General features: G+C 39.0%; 1 protein-coding gene across 1 annotated transcript in view; it reads left to right on the top strand.

The window, feature by feature from the left end:
• The first annotated feature begins 378 nt into the window (after positions 1 to 378).
• SPIN1 (spindlin 1) overlaps positions 379 to 11,108 on the top strand; it is a 53,238-nt gene continuing 42,508 nt past the window's right edge. The window contains exon 1 of the mRNA XM_009281662.1: positions 379 to 442. The gene's annotated coding sequence lies outside the window, so the exon portion shown is untranslated. The remainder of the gene's footprint in view (positions 443 to 11,108) is intronic.

Raw genomic sequence — 11,108 nt, 5'->3', positions numbered from 1 at the left:
GGGTTGCGGGCAGCGCTGCCGCGGTGTGAGGCACCCCGTGTGTGTGAGTGTGTGCGAGTGTGTGCGCGCTCCGCTCGGGCTGCGCTGGGATCCTTTGTCTGCTGCTGCCGCTTTCCCCTCCTCCCTCCCTCCCTTCCCTTTCTCTGTGCCTGCCTCTCCTCCCTCCTCGCCTTCCTCTCTCCCTCCCTTCGTTCCCCTCTCTCCCAGACTCCAAGCGCTGCTGCAGCTGCAGGTTTGTAAATACTGGACCAACACACACACAACATGGCTGACGCTCGCCCTGCTCCTCCACCAGGGTCTCCGCCTTCTCCCTCTGTCTCCGCCGCTTAGTCTTTCCTCCGTTTAAGCTTTTGTTTCTTCCCCCTCCCCCCTCATCTCCCATCCAAAAAAAAGAGGAAAAACAATTCACCCTCCTTATTGCGCGCATGGCGGGATTTCAAGGGTAAGGATCCTCGCTTTGGAAGCTTTCTCCTTTCGTTTTGCTGTTTACAACAAAATGAAACCTAAAATCAAAGGGGATTTGGGAACCAGGCAAGGCCTGGGGCGAGGGAGGAAGGGAGGAAAGGAAGGGGGGAACTGGGTGAGCCCCGCTGAGAGAGGCTTGATTGGAATGTGCATATCTTTTTCTCTTTTTGGATGGGGGGAGGCTGATGCATCAAAGTGCTGGCAGAGATGAAATACTGTATTACACTTGCAGAATGATCTAGGGCCGTTTCTTTCATTTCAGGATGTAGTTTGGTGTAAGGTATCAACTCAGCAGTCACATTAAAAAAACCTGAACTAGTTATGTCAGAATAGGCATTGTGTAGGTAAAAACCATAGCACAGGCTTTTTGGATTTCTTTTCGTTCCCTATGTCTCCTTGTCAGTATCTTAAACAGCTCACAAATCATGGGATGCAAAACTGGAATTAACACTTGCCAGGTCTTTTCGTTGCTAGTTTTCTGTCACAGATTAATTTGCCCTTGTGATGACAATAGCACAAACCGAAACGTTTCCTTTTTGCTACAAGGAGCGCTCCTGCTTTTCAGATTCCTTTTTTGTAAAAAAGGCATGGCATCGTGAACTTAAGTGAGCTCCCAAACTAAAACAAGACAGCATGTTTCTGACCTCTCCTAACACAAGGCAAATGTTCAGTTCAGTACCCCCCACCTCAGTTATTCAGAGCACCCCCTTCTGGCTTCAATGAATATGGCTTATTTTTTTGCTTGCTTATGACGTAAAACCAAAATAACGTTTGAAGGTAGTTTGAGCATATCTAAAGTGATCTGCCATGGAACAGACTTATATCTGGGTTGTAACTTAAGGGTGAATGCTGAAGGTGCTAAGACATGCTTTATATTGCTTTCTAGACATGTTACTGTAATTCATAGTAGATGTTTCATCTTTCAAAGATTATATTTAAAGACGTGGTCTTTATTCAGTCATATACACATGGATAGCCATGGCTTCTGTTAATATCTGAGCGCTGCCCTAAAGTAACGAATGTCCTAGCTCTGTCGTCTTTGTCTACTTTGCTTTGGAAGCTTCTAGTGGAGAAGCACTGGCATGGCATAATCATACAGCTTTTACCGAGATAGAAATAAATACTACACTTCAATGCTAGAGTTATGGATCATATATTAATACTTTTTTTCTGCTTTGTTTTCCATCCCCATTAACAAGCATTGATTAACCAGTGAGGAGAAAATAATTTATAATAATGAGTTTACAACAACATAAAACTTGAGTGGAGTCATCCAAGTTACAAGATCATTTTGGAATGTGTATCTACGTCATGGCTCCTGAGCCAACTGTACTACTTCTAGATGGAAAGTCCGAGCAAAAGTCTGTAACTTGATATATCAGTAGATTCCTGCAGCAGTCAGAGGTTTTTTTTTTACATTTAACAACCTGAAGGCAATACTGGTAAAGCCACTAGGCTAGTTTACCAGTTGTAGCTAATTAGTCATTCATTATGATAGCCACCAAATTTTGAAATTATTGCTCTCTTAGTAAAAGTGTGAAATGTACTGAGGTATGCAGCTGGTGCCTCAGAATAGGCCTTTGGATACTTAAGCTGATTCTTAGGCTGAAGAGCAAAATAAACAAAATGACCATCCGCAACACATCTGTTTAAATAATGGATCACTTAAAAATAGTCATGTTTCTTAACTGGTACATGATAGTTCTGTTGCTAGAACTGAATTTTATTCCGTAAAATTCAGCTCTGCTTCATTAGCTTTGTGAAGTTTCTTGTTTATAGCATCTTCGCTATAGCTTGCAATGGTGTTCTTTTCTATGACACCTAGAAGATTTTTATTCCTGTCTTGGTTGTGTTGATGAGTTGGTCAAAAATCAATACTGTGGGTCCCAGTATTCCATGAGGAGCTGATCTAGTTGAAGAACTTGCCAAATCTTTGTGTCTTTGGTACCACTAAGTGAAGACACTTAGTGTTTTTGTCATTGTTGGTAATGCTAGGCTGTGTTTAACCAAATTAAAAACCAGGTACTAGTAAAATCTTCTGTTGTAAAACTGTTTACTTTTTCATATTGGGATGTGAGACTGAGGAAAAAGGCAACTGCAAGAAATGCAGTCTCAGTGATCAGCTTGCTGGAAGGTGTTAGAAATTAACGAATTTCTTCTAACAAGAAATAACTTTTCAATGAATCTTCAATCAAGTAAATCATGACTCAGTGTAGTTCTAAATATTTATGAAATCACCAATTAAAATATAAAGTCCTAAAGGTAATAAACACTTTTACTTGATCTTATACTTCAATACTTTTTGTGTATTTTCTCGATCCAAGTAGTATTCTTCCATTGACTCCTTACCCTGTATCCTTCCTTGCTATCTGTTGCCAAGATACACTCTTCGACATGTTCAGATCTGTAAACATCTAGCTGATGCAATAGCTGTTTTAAAGTGGTTTTTTAATGTAATGCATAATTTGCTTAATGTTTGACAAATGAAAGATTTTCAGTAAGATTCTATTTTCTGAAGAAAAGAAACAGACTTTTTTTTAATGAAGCCTGTTGCTGTAAACTTTTTTCATGCTTTTATTTTGGTTTTCCTTGCCTCCTTTCCTTTCTTTCCCCAGGTATTAGACAGATCAAACTTGACTTCTTGATGGTATGGCATGAGACTATGTTTTTGTAGATGACTAAAACCAATTCAACAAAGTGGTTTAAAAACCATCTTTCAAAAGCTGTTCAGTGAAGCTGAGCCAAGAGAGAGAATCACTATTATGGAAAGTTATTTCCTGTTGTATGGTTAGATAGCTTGTTTCTCATACCAGGTGTGAGAGAATTTTTTGGTTTGTTGTTTTTCTCATTTTCATTCTCTTACTACTCTTCAGAGTTTGGTGGTTTTATGATCGGAAGGCGAATGCTGATCTTCCTTAACACTGGTTTTCCTAGTAAGTGCTTCCTGTGTATCAAGATGTGTCCCACTTGCTATCCAGATGCTGCCTAGATGTCAGCATACCATGTGACTTAAAGGAATGGGAAATGTGACCTTCCTTGTATAAATGTGCAGACTGCTTCCATCTACATCTCTATGACATGGGAAAGTGTTGAATTCCTTGAAACAGTGTAGTTAACTAATCTGTGTTTATCTAGGAACAGTTGATTGTAGTGACAAAGGGGCCTCATCACTGATCCATTTCAAACAATGGTGAAATAATTTAGTTCAAACTTACTGCTTTCACCATGTGGTGGTTGCAATTAACTTTCTATTGTACTGTAAAATGTGAATTTGCTGATGGCATGTGGAATTCAGGAGGTAAATTGATTTGGCTGTCAGGTTGTGGAGAATGGCTCTATGAACCCAGGTTACCTTTTTGTTTCTTTCTTGTAATGTATGTTGTGAAACTGCTGTAAATATATGCTATATGAGGTCTTGTTTGACTTGCTAACTTAAACTTTATTGAAATGGTTTCACAAAATGCTGAAATACATAGAAATTGTTGTCATTACCTGTGGTGACTACTAGCCTTGACTATTAACTAATGATATTCTCATCTTTGCAGTTATTGCAAGGTGGTTGAGATATTGTTGAAATATCTTCTGATGATTTTTTTTTTTTGAGATCTGCTTGCAGAATAAGAGTTACTGACAGTATATTGTAAGCACTTACAAGTAGGTTTTTATAGTCTTTTTGATAAGGCTATAGAGCTTATAAACCCCTAAGAGCTGATTAGCTCTTGGGGGGTTTTTTGTTTGTTTGCTTGGTTTGTTTTTGTTTTTTTAAAATGTTATTGTTGAATGTTCCAATACGGTATTCAAGGTCTGCACCTACAAGTACTGGTGAGTGTAGATACTTATTTCAAGAGCAGTTCTGTGGATTTCAGTGATTTAGTAAATACTTAACTTTGGACCTTTGGTTCCATATGGTAGTTCGAACAAAATGGAATTGTATCATTTCAGTTACTCCTTTGTTGTTGTGTTTTGCATTAGTTTTGCAGTTCTCATGTTGCTGACTTATGGTGGCCTTGCATAAGAACATTTTTATCATGATGACCAATTGTTGAGTCCACTTGCTGTCTTTGAAGTCATCTCTTCATTTTCACTTCACCACTTCTGGCCTAGCTGTACACAGGTCCTATTCTCTGACTGCGCTCTAGCTGGTAGTCCCCTTCTAACAGTGCCAGCTACCTCAGCTGAAGGGCCCTGGGTTCAATCACTACAGCTGCCTTTCTTGAGTGAGTGGTGGGGTGTGGTAACCTAACTATTCTTAATGATGGTTTCCAGAGTTGTTTGTTTTAGTGTCAGAGTGTTGGGGAGCCTGCCTGGTGAAGTCTAAGACTGCTTTTATCTGCAGGTTTGGAATTACTTTAGAATTAAAGTGCTCCAATAAAATGTGTTGCTTTCTTTAAGGTCACTGGTGGATCTTCCATCCTTTTGCCTTTTGTTTTCAGAGAGTCTTCCTAATGATTCAGAAGTAGTCTTGAATCCTGAGATCCCAATCTTGGCAAATTAACTATGTAACTTTGGGAGTAGCCTATTAAGATGACAGTTCCCTCTGAATGTGTACCTCAGAGGCTTTTTTTTTTTCTATCCATTGTGTTGCTTTGTTTCGTCTCCTAGATTCCTGTTAGAGCGGAACAATTAATGAATACAGGGAATGTTTGTAAGTTTATCTGTTCTAAGATTACTATGCTAACTAGGTTGTAAAGTGTAACATTACCTGGCAATTTAATGTCCACCACTGATGCTGCTTCTTAGAGTGATACTACTCTACCCAGATGTGGCCACTTATATATAAAATGAAATAGTAATAAGCTTGACTTTTTTTCCAGTAATGTTCTTTGACTTATTCTAAAGCATAGTAAGTTGTTCTAGCTGATCTGTGCCATCATGCTGAAGTCTGTAAAATTTCCCCTAAATAGACTTTAATTTGACCCTCTTTCAAAAAAAAAAAAAAACCCAACTTTTTTCCTCTGAGCTTGTATAAATCCAATTTAAACGTAATAATGAACTTCACTAGATCATAATCTCTTACCCTAAGTGGGTAAGAACTGAAAGATTTATTAGATGTCAGACTTCTGGTCTGGTATTTATTAAAATCAAATAATTGTTTCTGTTGCAAAACTGATTTTCCTAATTTAGTATTTAAGTTCCCCACACGGAATTCTTCCCTAGTATGCTGAACAAAGGTAGCTTAAGTCCAGTTTAGAATCTTGTGTTTGCTGTTGAGATTTTTGAATATGGAAATTTCCAGCTTTCTAGATTTAATGTGTTGTGAGCTGAGTAGTATAGGAGAAGGCATGTTCTAGAGTAGTTCCCTGGTGACATTTCTGTTAAGTTTTCTTGGTAACGTTTTCCAAATGCCGTGACAAACATAATGTTTGCTAAAATTCAGTACAGTGCTTAGGCTTCTAGTATGCAAAGGTAAGTACCTATCATATACTGGCAAGTATTGTGTCTGTTCTTCTGCATGTCTGTAACTTAATCTCTGGTCTTCAACTTGAACTGTAAAAATGTTTGTAGATTAGACTGTCTTTATTCAATTTTCTAGGAATGATAAAAATAAATAAAAATAACGTTTGGAGGATGTAGGTCATGTAACTCATAATTGTACTTGGAAGACAGTTGGCTATGTCTGTATGATTCTGGACAATTGCTTGCCTGTCCTGTTTTATAACCATGTGTGTTTTAGGCAATGATCTGAACACCAAAGTGAAACCAGAATGGGAGCAAATATGTTGGAGATTAATTTACTACTACCTTCTCAAAAACTTCCAGTTGCAGAGAGCTTTATTGAATGGACATAATGACCTTTTTGTTCATTAATCCCCTTCAGAAGATCTTTGTCTTAGTGGTGAAAGATGACACACAAATTCATTAATGGTTGTTTCGCCGTCAGTGGAACTGCAGTTTTGTGAGATATGATTGGTCAAAATCCATGCTCTGACAAGAGTATATTAAAAAAATAGCTTAACAGTAAATTCTGCCTTTCATATGACTTCATAGAAATCTGACTCAAGTGCTTTTAGGGTTAAGGAATATGCAGGTGTTTGACATACTTGGAAACCACAGACTGTTGGATACTCATACGGTTGACATTATGTTGGTAGGGGGAGGGAGCATTCACAGTGGCTGTCCTTCGGGTCATCTCTCTCTACTGCTGAAGGGAGGAGGAAAAGGCTTCTCTAGGCGTGAGTAAGGATAGAAATCTTTTAGTCCCTAGACTGCAGGAGTGCACCCTGGGTGAATTACATCTCCATCTTCTGCATCTCCATTTTGTCAGTGAAAGCATACTTTATGGTTAGGTGCCAGCCATAAGACAGAGAGGGCAAGCAAACTGTCGGGCAGCAAACTGTCTTCTGGTTCATGTGCTTTCCTAACTGTTCAGGTTGCAGGGGGAGATTCACTCCTACCCTCAGTTATACCTGTGTGTATACCTGCGGCTTGTATGGAGAGAGGTAAGGCAAATTTATGTTATTTCTTATCACTAGGGACACGTGGCTGTATTAATAGTGGATGAAAAGTACATTTTTAAATGGTAATATCTTGCTGTGACCCTGGTGGGAAACCAGGGGTAAAGAAAGCATTGCATTACAAATAGTTTTAGGTTAGATGCTTGAAGAAAGGAATTTATATGGATTCATTTGAGGTGGGGTTTTTGTTTTGTTTTTCCCCATATGTATAAAATTAATTGAAGGAGAAAAGGCGGGGGGGGTGGGGCGGGGTGTGAGACTTTGCTGTAAATAAACATCCTAGTTTTCAGTCACACTTAGGCCTCTAACCACATTTCTAGGAGACTTATGTTTGGGTGGGGGTGTGTCATGCACCGTGTAGTGCCAAAAGAAGGGGGGGAAACAACCACTAGTCAGACTCCACAGTCAGGCAGGTACTATATGGTGAAAGTTTATTGTGAGAGCCAGAATCCTTAAGCAAGCATACAGGTTCATGAAATAGTAACACATAACACGACACAACTACATACACAGGGAGGGTAATACGACCTGTCAGTAAGGATCAAGCCGGTGGTCACAGACGGTTCGGGGATCTCAGTCCAGCTGAGAGGGAGCTCCGAAGAGCCTCCTCCAGTCCGTGTCCTTTATGCTTTTGTTGCTACATGGTCTCGGTAGATAAGCCCTTGGTTGGGTCTTTAGGCCCTTGACATAAGTTTAGGCCTCAGAACTGCGAGAGGTGTGGCAGAGGCAGACTTATCAAGGATGACAGTGTCCAAGCAGGCGAGAGCTATGGGGCCTTCGCTCCATCCTGTCCCCCATTTCTGCACAGTCATTGCTCCCTTGTGTCCAGCTACATGGGGGCATGGGCATAAGTTTCACTAAGATTTGCGAGAGATGTGGCAGAGGCAGACTTATCAAGCGAGGACATACTCAAGGATGACCGTGTCCAAACAAGTGAGAGCTATGGGGCCTTCACTCCATCCTGTCCCCCATGTCTGCACAGTCAGTGCTGCCTTGTGTCCAGCTACATGGGGGCATGGGTATCACAGGGTGGCACAAGGTTTTATATGAAACGGGGATCAGCTTAAAAGGCAGAGGTGTGGTTGACTGTTCTTGTGTGTGCTCCATTTATATGTAGGACAGACTTCTAGAAAGCCTCACCTGCTTTTACGGGAAAGGATATCCTGCCTTCCGAGATGCTGTTCTCATTGGAAGATACCTCACTTTTCCCCTTTTTTAATTTCCATTTCTCCCCTTCTCTGCTCCTCAGTTGAGTAGACTCAACCTTGTTTCAAGTACTGAAGGACAATTTAGTCCTCTCTGCAAATAAGTATGTGCATTTCCAAAAGGAAAAAGGGATGTGGGTTTTTTGGGGGTGGTGGTTGTTGTTATTACCAATATCTGGATTGATGCAAAATCTCAGGAAGTACAATTAAATGTTTATGTTAATGAATCTAGTTCAGGTCAGATATAAAGCTTTCTGGAGAGAAAATTAGATTTTCTAATCTAATTCGATTAGAAAAGTCTACCTGTTGCTGCTTCTGAAAGTTCTCATTCTGAAGTCCTATCTCGATTAATTTACTTTCTCATTTCATTTCCATTCATGCTGCATGCACAGTGAAGTAATTTCAAAGCAGGGTTTTTGATCAGAGCTTATTATCAAAGTCTAAGAAAGGAAAGCATGTTTGCTGTGGGACAAGCAAGGTATGTTAGTGAACAAGTGATTCCAAGGTGGTCCTCATTCTTAAAGTCTTGACTTCCTTCTTGCCATCATTTTGTCACCTTTCTCCTACTACAGAACAAGAGGAATTCAATGTTTTTAAGGCAGCTGTTTCTGAGCAAAAATTGTCATATTCAAACTCATGCAGGTGTTCTCTTAAAGTACATTTTTCCACAGTCCAGTAAATAGCTTCTCAGAGTAACTTGAAACAGTTCTTCATCCTCTTAAGAACTTCAGGATCTTCTGATTAGCTTCAAGAGTATGCAGATACCATACCATTTTCAGAACTAGTACTTTGTGCATTTTTCTTCCATGTTTTAAAAAGCACCAACAGTGTGAGGATTGGTTTCTTCTGATGTCTCCACTGCTTTTAGGGAGGGTCACTGCTTTCACAGCTTGATTTTTCTCTCCCTGTTGTCATGCCCTTCCCGCCCCCTCCTGACTTTTACTTATACAGGATATGTTGTGTTTTTCACCAAAAATCTGAAAGACCTTTATGTAAGCAAAGAAAATACCATGTAATGTTACAATGCTGATGGTTCTCATCTTTTATAGAAAAAAGTATGATCAGCAGTTTAATAAGTTATCATTGTCCTTGCTTATGAATCCAGTGTTGACTGCAGTGTTTAAATTATTAATATTACAAATCTCTGATATCTTTTCTTTACAGCTATACTACTCTTCTGAAAGTAGCAATTTTTGTTTTTAAAGTACTATTCTTTCACTGACCCTCCAAATTTATCAAAACCAGTGTAGTTAGCTGCAGCTAGAGCTCATAATACAATGCTGAATTTGGTTTTCAGTGCCTTACTGTTACTGTGTATTACAACTTTGACATCTATTGCAGCTATTCACCATTTAAAGCTGATAATCTGTTTAGGTTGAGATTCTTACTAACACTGTAGGCAGGGAGTGAATATTCTGCAGTTGGTCTGGAAAAACGAAGATCACATAATTGGTTAGTAGCCATGGCAAGAGACTTGTCATTCTTAACAGCAAATGCTTTCACTTAAGTGATGTACATTTCCAGTGTAAACAGTTACTTGAATGTATTTGTATGAGAACTGCTTTAATCTAAGCAAAAATGGCCGAAGGTGAAGAAAATAGGTGAGACAAAGTCAATTCATGACTGGTTGCTCAGCTTTTTCAAGATGCAGATTACAAGCAAGAGATAATTTTTCCCGAGTCCTTTTTTTTTTGGTGGGTTTTTTTTCCTGATCATTGCAAAGATAGGATGAAAATTACTACTGATTTAAACTGTCTAATCAAGTATATAAGCTTTTCTTAAAATCAGGTCTGTAGGGAGAAATATTTCTGTGCTTTGAGTATGGGCTTAGGGTCTTTGTATCAGTGTGATCGTGCTTCAGTTTGCAAAATGTTACTGTTTACTCTTTCCTTGCAGTAATTCCTAAAAAAATTATTTGTCCTTTTTTTTGTGACTAGAAGCCTTAATTTATCCAATAACTTCACTCTAATTCCTCTCCCTACTCCCCGCTGATTTAAGAAAGAGAACTACATTTTTATCAGAGTAGAGGAAGTCAGTATTTGTGTCCAACAGAGACCTCCAATTCATTAAACACTGTCTGTTATGATTGTAGTTACTGTGGTGTTCATGATGGGAGAAGTTTAGGCATGTGTGTCTCAAATCCATGAATGAATGGGCTCATAGTACAGCTTGTCATAGTTTTGGTTGTATACAGAGCTAATGTGGGTAACTGTTCTTTCTAACCTGGTCCCTCTAAGTGTTTTGTGGCCCTGCTTTTTTTGTTTTTTCTAAATGTTGAATTACTACTTATTTGTCAATATCCTTACTGGTTACTTAGGTTGAGGCTCATAGCAATTAAATTTTGACTTTCTAATTATTGCTGTGAATAATAGCTTGTCCTAATAAGAATTTTGAATGCTCATGTGTTTTGTCTGCTTTTAAAGCTGGTGGGTAATTGCTGTAGCATAAGTCTTAAGTATTGATGTATAATTACTTGGCTTAGTTTCTCCCCACACTGTTTTTGGTGTCTTCTGGCCCTCTCCCCCAAATTGGTGGCCTGCTACTGCTCATCTTGAAGACAAATAGTGATTATGTCATGAGTAAGTTATAAAACAGCTGCAGAAATTGGATGTAAACCATAAGAATCAGTGATTGTTAGTGCATGAACTGTCATCTCTGAATGCAGGAAACAAAATATGTTCTTTACTGTGGACCTTCATGAACAAAGTTGTAGAAGCCTGCTGCATTAGAGAGAAAAAAAAATGTTTCAAGTATGTCAGCAAAATATTTACTCTTGCAAAACTAACTGATGTCACAAATTCTTAAGCCTGGCTTAGGAAAATATTTTAATTATGCTTATTTTCAGTTAGCGTTGCAGTGACATCTTCTCAGTGTACTAGGCTCTGAAGTCTCAGAACACATGTCCAAGAATATTTGTTACTTTATGATCCACAGACTACTGGTGAGCTAAAAAGTTTGAAAGTGATCTGTCAAATGGCAGCTT

This window comes from Aptenodytes forsteri, unplaced genomic scaffold (assembly GCF_000699145.1).
Source record: "Aptenodytes forsteri isolate BGI_AS27 unplaced genomic scaffold, ASM69914v1 Scaffold220, whole genome shotgun sequence".
Classification (NCBI taxonomy): Eukaryota; Metazoa; Chordata; class Aves; order Sphenisciformes; family Spheniscidae; genus Aptenodytes; species Aptenodytes forsteri.
Note: the sequence above shows the minus strand (reverse complement) of the source record. Positions and strands in the feature narration are given on the sequence as shown.